We start from the raw sequence: 13117 nt of genomic DNA, 5'->3' as shown, positions 1-13117 counted from the left end.
AGCAGTGGGTGTACTCTACACACCTAATTCTCACCTGGTGTCTGGGAAGGCCAAGATCAAGGTATGGCCGAAGTCTTGTCTTATGAGGCCCATTTCCTGGTTTGCGGCCAGCTGTCTTCTTGTAGCTTTTCATGAAGGGTCACAGACAATAAAAAATCCTGTGTCTTATATGGGTACTATTCTCCCTCTGCCTTTGACTTTGTTACCATCCCAAGGCCCCATTTCTTAATACCAGGATATGAAGCATATAAACAGAGCCACAATTCAACCGTAACGGACTGATAAATATGTCTCTGCATGGATGTCCCGGTTAAGACTGGTCACCACCTCCCAGCTAAGAAGTGGGCCCAACTACTCTCAGGGAAATCGTAGTCCAGCCAGGGTACCAGCTTAGTACTACAACATGGTGCTGCTTCAGAATGTAGTTAGGGAACCTCCAAACCATCTGTATTTTCCAAGTTTTTTTTAAAAAAAAGGCGTTGGTAAGGTGCTTGCTTTGTAAGTATAAGAATCTGAGTTCAGTCCCCAGAAATATTGTAAAAATGCTAGGGTTGGCTCACAGGCTTTTAAGTCCAACACAGGGAAGGTAGACAGGTGGATCCCTGGGGCCTACTGGCAAGGTGGCCTAGCCTTCTTGGTGAATTTGGAGCAGAGACCCTGTCTCAAAAACACAAGGTGAGCAGTGCCTGAGGAATGATACCTGGGGTTGATCTGAGCCTACAACATATGAGTGCACACACATACACACACACACACACATACACACACACACACACACACACACACACACACACACAGAAAGAGGGCTACATGACAGAGAAAGGAGAAATTGAAAGAGCCAAGTGGACACTTAAAGATGTAAGCAAAGGCATAGGAGCCTGGGGTCAGCAGGTAAAAGGTCACTTGCTTTGCCAACTGGGAGAATTTTGCCTTTTCATGTGAGACAATAAAGAAATGTTTGCAGTTGGTCAGGAATCCACACCATTGTTTGCCTCAAAGGACTGAGACTTGCAGGCAGCCATGTATGCATTATCAATTCTTTGAGATCATTTTCCAATGCCCCCCCTCCCCGACACTTCCAGCTGCCAACGATCAAGACGATTAGACGTGCATCTGGCAGCAATTTCAGTTTTTCAAGTTACTCAGTCACCATCCTGTTCAGTTCCTTCAGATGAGAGATTGGAGAAAAGAATTTAAAAACCTAAGTCACCCAGTTCCTCCTCGACCAGTGATAAGCATGCTTTAGAACCTGGGAACAGTACATGAAAAAGACACCCTCACTGAACATTCCTCAAGCCTATTCATGTGATTGCTTTGTAAATGCTTTCGTGTACTTTTATAAGGCTTGCATTAGCAGACTTTGAGAGGGCAGGGGGCCTCCAGCCTCTAATCTCTTCAAGCAGTAGAAGTAGCTTTTCAATGGGGTTTATGTACATGGCATTAATTTAACTTCTCAAAGCCATGTGAGTGCCTGTGTCTTGATATTTTTAGCTCCTACTGTTCCCTATGCGCATACGCAGGTCTTCGCATGATGTCATACCCAGGACATTGTTATCCTCACTGCTATTATTTACCCCTTTCCTTTCTGTTCTAGCATTTCCCAGAACAGAATGACTTTATCCCTATTTCCAATTCTGCTCCAGTCTGTGGCTAGAATTTGGTCTATGGATTCATCTGTGCTTGCTACTTCCATAGAGTGCTTCCGCTGCTGTGTTTTTAGTTATCAGGACAATGTCTGAATGCTAAGAGTGTCTAGATTTTAATCACAGAGGGTTCAAAAGAGCTACTAATTAAGGACTTCTATGCCATGCATAATGATAAGACATTTTATGTGTTACCTCAATAGCCCTTCATGATAACCTTATGCGATGGGTCTTGCTACCCTGTGTTGTAGGTGAGAATATTAAACTTCAGGAGATTGAGTAACCTGCCTAAAGTCAGAGAGTCAAGAACAAGAAAAGAGATGATAGAAGCTGTCTTAGTTTCAATTCACATTTTAACTTGCAAGTAAATTTTTAGTAAGACAAAATTTTCAGTTATTAAAAAGCATGGTGGCCATGTAAATAGTTGCATTATCATTTTCACAGTAACTGTTTGGGGGTTGAATTTCCTAAATTACCTTTTAGAATTCATTCACATACAGGTTATTCATGTATCACTAGAATAGTGACAATCCAGGGTGTGGTAGTTGGTTTTATCTGTTGTGCTGGATAGCTTTAGTGTCAACTTGACACACCTGGGTTGAGAGAACTTCAGCTGGGGAATTGTTTCCATTGGACTGGCCTGTGGCCATGTCTGAGGGGCATCTTCTTGATTACTGAGTGATGTGGGAGGGCCCAGCCCTCTGTGGGTGGTGCCACCCCTGGGCAGGTGGGCCTGTGTTGTATAAGAAAGCAGGCTGAGCAGGGGCCAGGGAGCAAGCCAGTAAGCAGCATTCCTCCATGGCCTGTGCTCCAGCTCCTTTCCTGCCCTGAGTTCCTACCCTGGACTCCCTGATGAACTGTGACCTGGGAGATGTAAGATAAAATAAACCCTTTCTTCCCCAAGTTGGTATTGGTCAGAGTATTTTGTCGCAATGGAGAAACAACTAGGACATCTATCAACTTGACACAAACTAGAATCACTGGGAAGAGAGTCTTAGTGAGGAATTACCTAGATCCAGTTGGCCTGTGGGCATGTCTGTGGGATTATCTTACATGTTAATTGGTCTCGGAAGACTCACCCTCAGTGGACAGTACCATTCCCGAGGTAGGGGTTTCTATGCAGTGTGAGAAAGGAGAAAACTAGTTCTCTTTCTTGAGAACAAGAAAGCAGGCAGGCAAGGGTACATGCATTTCTTTTTGCAGTTGATTGTGATTTGATGAGCCCTGCGTCAAACTCCTTCCTTGACCCCCCCCAATGGTGGGCTGTACCCTGGAAATTGGAAAAGCCAAATAAGGCCCTTTGTACCCTTGACTGCTTGACGTCAGGGTATTTTATCACAGCAACAGGAATTAAGTTAGAACACCAGGGCATACACTTTACTACTTTATTGCAAGGAATATTTGTGGCTCATCTTTAACACAACCCATTTCATATGGGTCTTAGCTTTGGACTTCTGTAATTTAAGGTGGATGGTATAGTTTTCCACCTTGTCTTAGTCTTTTGTTTAAGAATTACCCTTCTACCCCAGGAACATTTGTAACTTGTATTTCCTTAAGAATTTTTAAGTTGAAATGAGTGAGAACTGTGGGGTTCGATACACTTGAAAATAATGCGACATTCTTAGGTAATTTCAATTAGTTCCATAGAGGAAGTGTTCTTTCATTAATTAGTCCAATTTTTTAAAAGTACTGTTCATGCAATTTCAAACAATCATAGAATGAATTATCTCCAACATTGTCCCCCTGGTGATCTCCTCGAAGCAAAAAGGAAGACAGAGGACCACATTTTATCCTGTAATTTAACATGATGGTTTCCTGGAGATGTTAGATGTATGTAGTGGGAAAATCTTTTTCTGACATTGAACTTGGCCTTCCCAGGAACTGTCGGGAGTGGTATTGTCCTCTGCTAGACCTAGTAAAAGACCCAAACTACCCAAGGGAAGGAGGTGGGGCCATACCACTGAGGTACCTTATGGCTCCTTTGGAAGTTGCTTATTGGGTTCTGTAGACATTTCCTGCATTACAAAGATCTTCCATGAAGTCAGCCACAACCACATTATCGGGGACTCCAGCTCACATTTGTGGTGAGCAGGAAATAGATTAAACACAGGTTTTCCTCTTTCTCCAGCTGCCAAAAGTGATGTCAGTGGTGCTAATGATTGTTACCTCAGTTCTCTGCCATCCAGGGCTGTGTGTGTGAGGGTCTGTTCTGGGCCCTGTTCGTGTGTCGTTATGGAAAAACTGATGATGGTTGGGAAATGTGCTGGATAGCTTTAGTGTCAACTTGACACACCTGGGTTGAGGGAGCCTCAATCGGGAAATTGCCTCTATTGGACTGGCCTGTGGCCATGTCTGAGGGGCATCTTCTTGATGAGTGATGTGGGAGGCCCAGCCCACTGTGGGTGGTGCCACCCTTGGGCAGGTGGGCCTGTGTTGCATAAGAAAGCAGGCTGAGCAGGGGCCAGGGAAGCAAGCCTGTAAGCAGCGTTCCTCCACGGCCTGTGCTCCAGCTCCTGCCTCCAAGTTCCTGCCCTGAGTTCCTACCTTGGGCTCCCTGATGAACTGCGTGCGACCTGGGAGATGTAAGACAAATAAACCCTTTCCTCCCCAAGTTGGTACTGGTCAGAGTGTTTTGTCACAGCAATGAAGAACAAACTAAGACAGGAAACAATTGGGTATTGGACAATTACTCAAATGCACAATGAAGAGCTTGCTTGCTTGAAGCAATCTGACTCCAGGGAAAAAGCACGCATGAGAAATCTGGAAAAGTAAAGGTTGTGGCAATAGGTCTGCTTCGTTCCCTTTTGTACAATTTTAGATTGCCATTGCAAATACTTTTTACTCTCTCTATACCACATTGTAAAGAAAGTTGTGATGTAATTTAAATCCACTGGTTTGTATCCAAGCCAGACTTATAAAACCTGTGTCCTGTGTTCTGACCATTACAAACTAAATAAAAGCAAAAACCAAAAGTGACTTGATGTTACAATGTAAACCTCAGAACTGGAATGTAATTCCATTAAGGAAGAATATACTGTCAAAACAAACCCCAGGAGTGCAAAAGACTTCCTGTCCCACAGCACATGTGGTCAGACATGCATTGTAGGGGACTTTTTCCCCCTGAGTCCTTTGATTCTGTCATATATGTGGACATATGTATTACTTATCTCTTCGCTGTGACAAAAATCAACTCATGGAAGCAAGGGTTTGCTTTGCCTTACAATTCAGGGATATAGTTCATCATGGTGGGGAGTTATAGCAACAGTAGTATGAGGCAGTTGGTCACATTGCATCCACAGTCAGGAGGTAGAGAGGGATAAACAGTGATGGTCACTTTGTCTTTTTATCTTTGTATTTAATCTAAGATCCAAGCCCACATTTAAGGTGGGTCTTTCCACCTTAATTAGCCCAATCTAGAAACTCCCTCACAGTTAGATCCACAGGTTTGTCTCTTAGCTGATTCTCGATCCTGTCAAGTTAATGAAAGTAGTAACCATCATGACAGAAGAAACATTGGACGCATTTTGATTTACCCTTTGTAGGGAAGCTGTTGTACCACTGACTCTATTCCCTTTCTCAGCCAGCATGCTTGCCATTAATAAAAGGAATTCAAAGTAACTGGCGGATAACCAGTTTAATCTTTTAAAAGATTTTTCAATGTTTATTTAGATTTATCATTGACAGCACACTCTTAATTATTATTATTGTTACTGTTTTCTCATCCCTAATCGTCTTGAGACATTTCCAGAGACTCTTGGAAGCTGGGGAAGAGTAACTCACAGTGCTGACAGAATTCACCCCAGTAGGCCAAGAAGCACCATGGTTGCCTCCTTGGTCACTCCGGATCTTTCCTTTTCATAAAGCATGCCTGTCTTCGTTGGTGGTCTCCTGAAGTCAGCAGCCCTGCCAGAAGGTCTTTTGCTAGGACAAAGGGGGACTGGAGCGAGATGGCCTCTCACATGTCGGCACCTCTTCCCGAATTTTCTTCCTTGGTAACCCTGTGCACGTGAAGATCTCGCCAGCAACCTTGTTATTCTCACCAGCCCTCTCCATGTGACTGGCACCAGGCGAGAGTGCTATTTAAGCAGCTCCTTTAAAGCACTGCTTTGGGCTGGTTGCTTACCCTTTGCCATTTAAGACCACGAAACCACATCTCGCCAGCTCAATCCTGGCTGATTTGAAAAGAAGTTGGTTTTCATTATTGGACTAAAATGCCTTTCCATTTTCCAACATGAAGTAGCACTTATCTCAATGTTATCTCTAGCTTTTGTTCAGTCCTAACGTCTTCACTGCAAGGCTTTAAAATGGACAGTCTTTTCTCACTACCAAGTTTATCTTTTCCCCAAAGCCTTACCTTGGCCTCACACTCCCCAACTGTACCTTGTAAAGAGTGCAGAGATCTTCATGTGCTCTAAACTGTCAAAGCTCTCTGCGTTTAGCTTTTCTTCTCATTATGTGGGTGGTCACCAGGCCTACCAGAACTGGCTATGACAGTCCCGCTGGAGTCCTGGCTGCCAGCCACAAAAATCCCTTTATAAGAGTTTTAGTCTATTACGTAGATTGATGCACTCATTTCTCCCTCTAGGATTTTATGGTAACAAACGTTATTACAAGAAATGCGAGAGCTATGATGGTATTTGCAACTGATGTTTTATTTTTTAATTTGCTGGACTCATTTACTAGATCCAAGGCTACTTTAAGAAAGCATTCTCTGGTAGTATGTCACAAATGCTGTATATTTCATTTTCCTTAAAGATAGAATCTTTAAATTAGTAGTACCATGACTTAGTTATAGCAAGGTCAGGGTGAAAGCTTAAGGAATGAATGGCAGTGGTATGAAATTGGATATAATTGTGTGAAATATGAAAATAGTAGACCTGAGAGACTGGAGGGACGGTGCTAAAGTGCTTGCTATGGAAACTTGGGAACCTGAGTTCGAGCTCTAGAGCCTACTTTAAAAAGCTGGGCATGGACCCACACTGAAGGATATTTGGGAGTACAATTTAGACTCTATAGACTTTATATAATATTTATATATACATATATAATAGGGTACATTAAATTGGGCAGGGGGCAGTAAGGGGGGATGCAGATAGAGGAGGGGATCTAAATACCATCAAATTAGGTTGTATGAAAATTGCAAAAATTAAAAAAAAAAGCTGGGTATGGTAGGGTGGTGTGTATAAGTAATCCCAGTGTTGGGAAGGGGAGACAAGAGGATCCCTGAGCCTTGCTGGCCAGACAGTCCAGCTGAATCAGTGAGCCCCAGATTCACTGAGAGACCCTCCCCCGTTCATGGCCATGGCCTTGGAACGCAGGCCAGTTAGCTTTTGCAAACTCCACATCCTCCCTCTGCGTTTCTCAGTTGGCCGGCCATTTTCCCCCCTGAGAGGAACTCTTCTCCCCTCTTGGTTCCTCCAAAAGTTTTGTGACATTCCCTCAAGTACTTGGATTTTTGGAAACTAAAGCTGGGCAACTAATGGGTCTCCCCACTTTCCGAGTATAAGGGAACTGGGAAGATGAGGACTTGATGGAATGTTGTGACAGTTTCAGACATGGACTAACACTTCACCTGGCCCCTCAGCACACACTTTTAAGAATGAAGAAGCTCTGGGGCATTACTTGAACACTATTTTTCTCTCTTCCTATAACATTTTTTTTTTTACATTGGATGTGGGATTATACTATTTAAATCCTTTATGAAAATGATGAAATTAGAACAACTGAATAACAGTTGTCCCTGGGTGCCAGGCATTATAAATAATAACATTTATTCCTTCTTTACACTTTTGTATATTTTATAAATATTCTGTATCTCTTCTAAAACCACAGTGAGACATTTATGTTAAAGTGAACGAGGAATATGTTGTTTTGACACTGTTTTTGCAATGCCAGGGACTGAACCCAGGGCCTGTGCATGTGAATCAAAGCAAGTGTTCCACTACTGAGCAACATTCCCAGACCTCAACACATTTTTAAAGTTGAAGATTTTAATTTGTATGAAAATTTCCAGCTGAATATACAACCTAAGTTTTAAACAAGCATCCCTGTGGAAGGAAGCTCTTTACTACAGTCGTCTAAAAAGTATTATTGGATGAAGAAGTCTTTATTTTAGTATATGACAGCAACCAAAGAACTTACCATATTTGACTCATATTTCCTTACATTAACAAACAGTAGCACCCTGGTCAGACACTTATTCCCGTGTTGCACTTGGCTGTACAAACTGGCGTGAAGTTTCAAAACATGTAAGCACAAGACGGAAGCTTATCGATGGCTTTGACTAGAAATACATTATTGAAAGCATTCAGACCCTTCTAGTGGACTTTTGTCTTAACTTTGTGTTGTTTTCAGCTTTCCAATACAATGTGAAAGGAGGCAAATACTGTATTTGTTTTTCAGCTGTGGCAGACATGGTTTAAGTGGGTAGAGTTCCGGAAGATGTAAATTCCTTCTGACTGCAATCATGCGATAATCCATAGGGCTGAAGTAGCATTGCTCAAGTGTTGACTTACCTGATAATGCTTTAAAAATTACATTTTTCATTTTCTGGCAGCAGGATTAGGTAGGTTTTATCTTACAAGAAGATACACACAGAAGGGTACAGTAGATACTGATATGGTGATGAAATTTTGTCAAAATGTAATTTCCTGCTACTAAATCTCATGACAGGCTCATCATATTTCTGGGTTCAGAAGCTATTCCCCAATGATGTAATGGAGAGAATGTTTCACAGAGCGTCACCGTTTGGTATTGACAGTGTCTTCTGTTGAGGAGCTGTGTTGCGTTTTGGTTTTCAGTTTATGCGTATCACCAGTCAGTTTTTGTATTTGAAAAGTAGTGTAGTAATATTTGCTATGTGTGGTGGGTGTCTGCCCGTTGAGGTTGTGGATTGTAAAGTGCATGGAATGTACACAGGGTCATGGGTCATGTCGTCATAGTTGGTGCTTAGTCCGGTCTCTGTCGTTGCATGTGTGTTTGCCACTCCCGTTTTCAAATGTATTCCTAAATTGCAATAGCTTGTGCATACAGAGCCTAGCCTCTCTTCAGATGTGTTGGTTTAGTCAAATCCAGTCTTTCTGGACTGCAAGTATGCCGTGATAAAGATGTGGGGGAGGAACCTAAGTCCCATGAAGCCTATGAGAGGTCTGTCTGTGAAGTCCTGATACTTCCTAATGACGAACAGCACTATGCTTTTTCAACTTCACTTTTGGAACTCTTTAGCTTTAAGTAGTAGCTTACTAGGAACCATTAGCCCTACTTAATCAGGCCCCTTCATTCACCATATTTGCCTGTGTCCCCCGAATTCCCTCTGGGTCTCCTGCGCGATCAGACAAATCATATATTTTTATGTGGGTTTATTATGGTTTATGCCCTCGGGCAGGGAGGGGGTAAATGGGGACCTTACAGAGACAAGTACTCTTGCACCGTGGCTCAGAGCTTGCCACCAGATACGCCGCCTGGCCCACAATCTCTGTTAACTTTAGCCCACGCATTTTGGGCCCGCAGTCTCTTCCCAGGTCGGTAAATGCCCCAGCCGGCGTCCATCTCTCTCTGCACACCTACCGCCTCGTGAGGACCTCCTGGCTCCGGGGTTCAGTCCCAAGATGGCTCCCAGCAGCCCCCCAAGTAGTCCCTCCTCTGGGGCAGGCCCCGCCCCTTGGAGGAACTAGCCAATTGGGAGACAGCCTGTGACAGCTTTTTGGCTGTCTCCAGAGATCAGGCTAAGACTGCTGCCCTAGAGACAGGACTGACTGAGGTAGAGAAGGGAGTTGCAGAAAGAAATGGGAACTTGAGAAGGCATCCCAGAACCCTGCAAACAATGGCTGCATGTTTGGAATAGGCATGCAGCCTCCAACAGGGCCACGGTGAATGACAGTTCTTATTGAGATCTGCCTGTTAAAAATCCATGTCACTACTGGGTAGCTAGCCTTTATGTACAGTGACATGCAGACACTATTGTGCAAAGACAGACAGGTGTGAACTTCACTTCAGACTCCTCTGTGGCCTTCCATCATTCCCCCATGTCACCCCGTTTTCCTTTTTTCATAGGCTCCTAAATTGATGACATCAAAGGGTGATGTCATCATTTTGTGACTAATATGTGTGTTGGTAAGGATTCATGATCAAAGACTCTTAAAAGTAGTGTACTAAAACTTTGGCAGGAAGATATGTGATGAAGGTATGTGCTCTGTCTTTTTCTTTCCTGCTTTTTTTTTTTTTTTTTTTTGAGACAGGGTCTCCCTGTAGCCCCAGCTGGCCTGGAACTCACTATGTAGACCAGGCTGGCCTTGAACTCACAGAGATCCGCCTGCCTTGCTTATGGAAGATGAAAAGGGTGGTTCCTAGTGGCCTAAAGCACATAGTGAGGCCATATTTTGTCTCTTCTCCCAGGGCCCCCTAGTTTCTGCCCTGTACACCCATGCAGGTTGGCACATGTCATGATAACTCTGGGTACGGTTTGTTCGCTCAGCCCTCCTGGAGGAGCGCCAGATAAGAAATGAGAAGCACACTGCATGCCCTTTTCTTTTCTCCCATTGTATATTTGGCAGGTTATTTGTCACGAGTCCTTTTATATAGTGTGGCCCGCCTGCCTAATTTTAGGCCCAGAGCTGTGAAGCTATGTCTAGCTGTATCTTGATATTCTGGTGGGAACATTCTGATATGAGTTCAGGAGAAACTTGAAAATAAATGCAAACCCTGGAGGTTGGCTGAGAAGTTTCATAATCCAGCTGGGGCTGTTGGAAGGATGAACTGGCCTTTTTCCCCCTGAATGAAGTCCTGTGTCTCTGCAGATCAAGGGAGAAGCCCAGGACACTTTTTTATTTGTTTGGTTTGCTTTGGTGTCTCCATCCTAGGTCTTTATTAGTAAGTAAAAAAGTAGTTTGTCTCTAAAGGCAAAGTTAATATTTTAAAATAAACAAAAATCTCCTCATAAAGGAGTCTTCATTTGGTACACTATAACTTATCTGAAAGCCATTGTGTAAATAGTGGTGGATCAGAATCCACTCCTTCAGAAAGAGAGAGAGGCCAGGCTTGGTGGTTCACACCTCCTATAATCCCAGCACTCAGAAGACTGAGGCAGGCAGACAGCCAGTGTAAGGACAACTTGGGCTGCATAGTGAGACCCTGTCTCTACAAAAAAAATAGGAAGGGGGGCAAATAGGGGAAAACAAACATTGGTCAGCATTTATGCTTGTGAGTTTTGGGAACCATTGCTCTCCTTGTAGCTAAGGTGAACCTTGATCATATCTCAAAGCATCAAAGCAGGCATATCCCTGCAATTAGATAAAGACCTTGTGGACTGTCTGTAGAGGTTTTCATCATGTACCTGCTGTAGATCTGTAGATTTAGCTCTTTATGCTCCTTTTAAGAATCATGGCAGTCCTGTAAAGCGTCCTTCTCATGGCCTACCCATGGCTGGTTTCTCACCTCCCTGGCCTTGTTTTATCTTTGATGGCAAGTGTGTTGCGTGATTGCCCTTTGTTCAGCTCACATTCCTTAACTTCCTGCTATGTGGCAGGCTTTGTGTTAACACTGGAGCCACAGTCTCTGTCTCCACATCCCCGAACTTCCCAAACGTTTAGTTAGAAGTCGTTTAGTTAGAAGTATTCTTCCTCTCCTCCATGCATCCAGAGCTTTCCCACCTCCATGCGTCTGTCATGAAGTTCACTTTTCTTTGCATTCTATCAGCTTGTGAATGAAGCTTGCCTGTTTTTCTAGAATTACAAGAAGCAAAGCTTAGAGCAGAATTCAACTTTGACTCCTCCTTGGCACTGAATGCAACAGCTTACTCATTCAACAAGTATTTATGATAATCTACTCTGTGCCACAGACTGTTCAGGACACTCTATAAATATTGATATCTATAGATTAACTTCTGAGTGCATGAAAAGTAAATACTTCTAAAGGACAGTCTGATACAATACTTGAGAGAAAAAGACGCTCTAAGAGGCTGTCTTCTTGCTGAAGGAGAATTGTACATAATGCCCTGTTGAGGTCAGTTTTCTTGAATTTCAGGGAAGAAATGCTATGCTTTTCCCCTAAACAACTTATTTCTATGAGACCTAAATTGCAATCATTTTCTTTTGTTATTTAATGATTAACTATGTCTGTTTTGCTTGGGTCTCCTTATGCATCTGAATTTGTGTGTGTGTGTGTGTGTGTGTGTGTGTGTGACTGAAATTCTTATGTCAAACAATGTCACATTAAAAACTGATTTCACGGCTGGAAAAATAAAAATAAAAATAAATAAATAAAAACTGATTTCAGATTTTTGTAATGTTAAGCTGTGCATCCTCAGATGCTAAAAATTTCAGTTGACTTTTAATTAAAGAAATTTGAACATAGACTGATTGTAAGTGTACGTCATATTTTATAGTATTTTTAAGTGGGAATTAGAATATACATTTTTTGCTTCAATCATTATCCCAAAGAATTTTGTATTTATTTGTTGCTGAATCTATGAACTGTCCCAATCACATTGATTTGTTTACTGATTTAATATTGAGTACTTTTAGTTTGTGATTGCTTTAGACTCTTGCATTTTGAAAGAAAAGTTAAATACAGTGTGTTGGTCCTGTTTGGCACACGGTACTTCTTCTGCCTGTAATTCTACTTCAGCTGATACTTCTTCCCTTCTGCTCCCAAATGGTGACTGAATGCTCATTTCTAGCTGCCTGTGGTGACAATTCTTTTTTCCTTTTCCTTTCCAGAATGAAGACCTAAATGACCTCAGCAAATCCTCCTTTAACTCATGGGTACCCAGACTCGAACTATTTCACAACTCACAACCAGGACCTCACATCTTCCTCCTCAGTAGATGGTACGACACATCCATTTCAGTTTGTTTACTTTGTACAATCCTCAGGAGATCATTGACTGAACTGCACGTTCTATATTGTGCCAAGCAAAAAACAAAACATAACAAAAAAACACTGTGACACTGAGCAATGAGTCTGCGTGAAATTCATCTTGAACCTTAAGGACTTCGCTGGCCGCAGTGAGCTGGTGTGCCTCCCATCATGCCACAGGAGAATGGGTTTACTCTCATTGAATTTACAAGATACGTTTCATCTGCTGCTGAAACTGTGTTCCACAAAGTTCCATTGTAAATGCTTTCATATGAAACTGTTCACGTTGGGTGGAGAGAGTATTAAATATTTAACATAGGCTTTGATTTATATGTGTAATTTTTTAATGAAATGTAACTTTTCTTACAGCACATCTTTTTCTGGATGTGGAACTGAGGTATACAATGTTCTGTTGTAAAGAGTGGAGCAAATGCTTAAAACAAGGCCAGAAAGAGTAGAATAGGGTATGAACCTTGTTTTAAGACTGTAATTCAGAAAAGTAATATAATAAGAATCATAGTGCCGTAGATGATTCTCAATCTTATGATTATATTTGCTGATACTATCTCTTGTAATATAAACTTGATGTTGAGCTGAGTTCCTTTAAGAATTAATCTTAAT

The 13117-nt window shown here is 42.3% G+C and overlaps 1 protein-coding gene across 1 annotated transcript in view; it reads left to right on the top strand.

Annotated features, from left to right (window-relative positions):
- The window catches only part of Irs1 (insulin receptor substrate 1), a 64390-nt gene extending 51837 nt beyond the window's left edge, over positions 1-12553 (top strand). The window contains exon 2 of the mRNA XM_008825840.3: positions 12359-12553. The gene's annotated coding sequence lies outside the window, so the exon portion shown is untranslated. The remainder of the gene's footprint in view (positions 1-12358) is intronic.
- Positions 12554-13117: the final 564 nt, after the last annotated feature.

This window comes from Nannospalax galili, unplaced genomic scaffold (assembly GCF_000622305.1).
Source record: "Nannospalax galili isolate Female #2095 unplaced genomic scaffold, S.galili_v1.0 scaffold127, whole genome shotgun sequence".
NCBI lineage: Eukaryota > Metazoa > Chordata > Mammalia > Rodentia > Spalacidae > Nannospalax > Nannospalax galili.
This window is presented reverse-complemented; position numbering and strand designations above follow the sequence as displayed.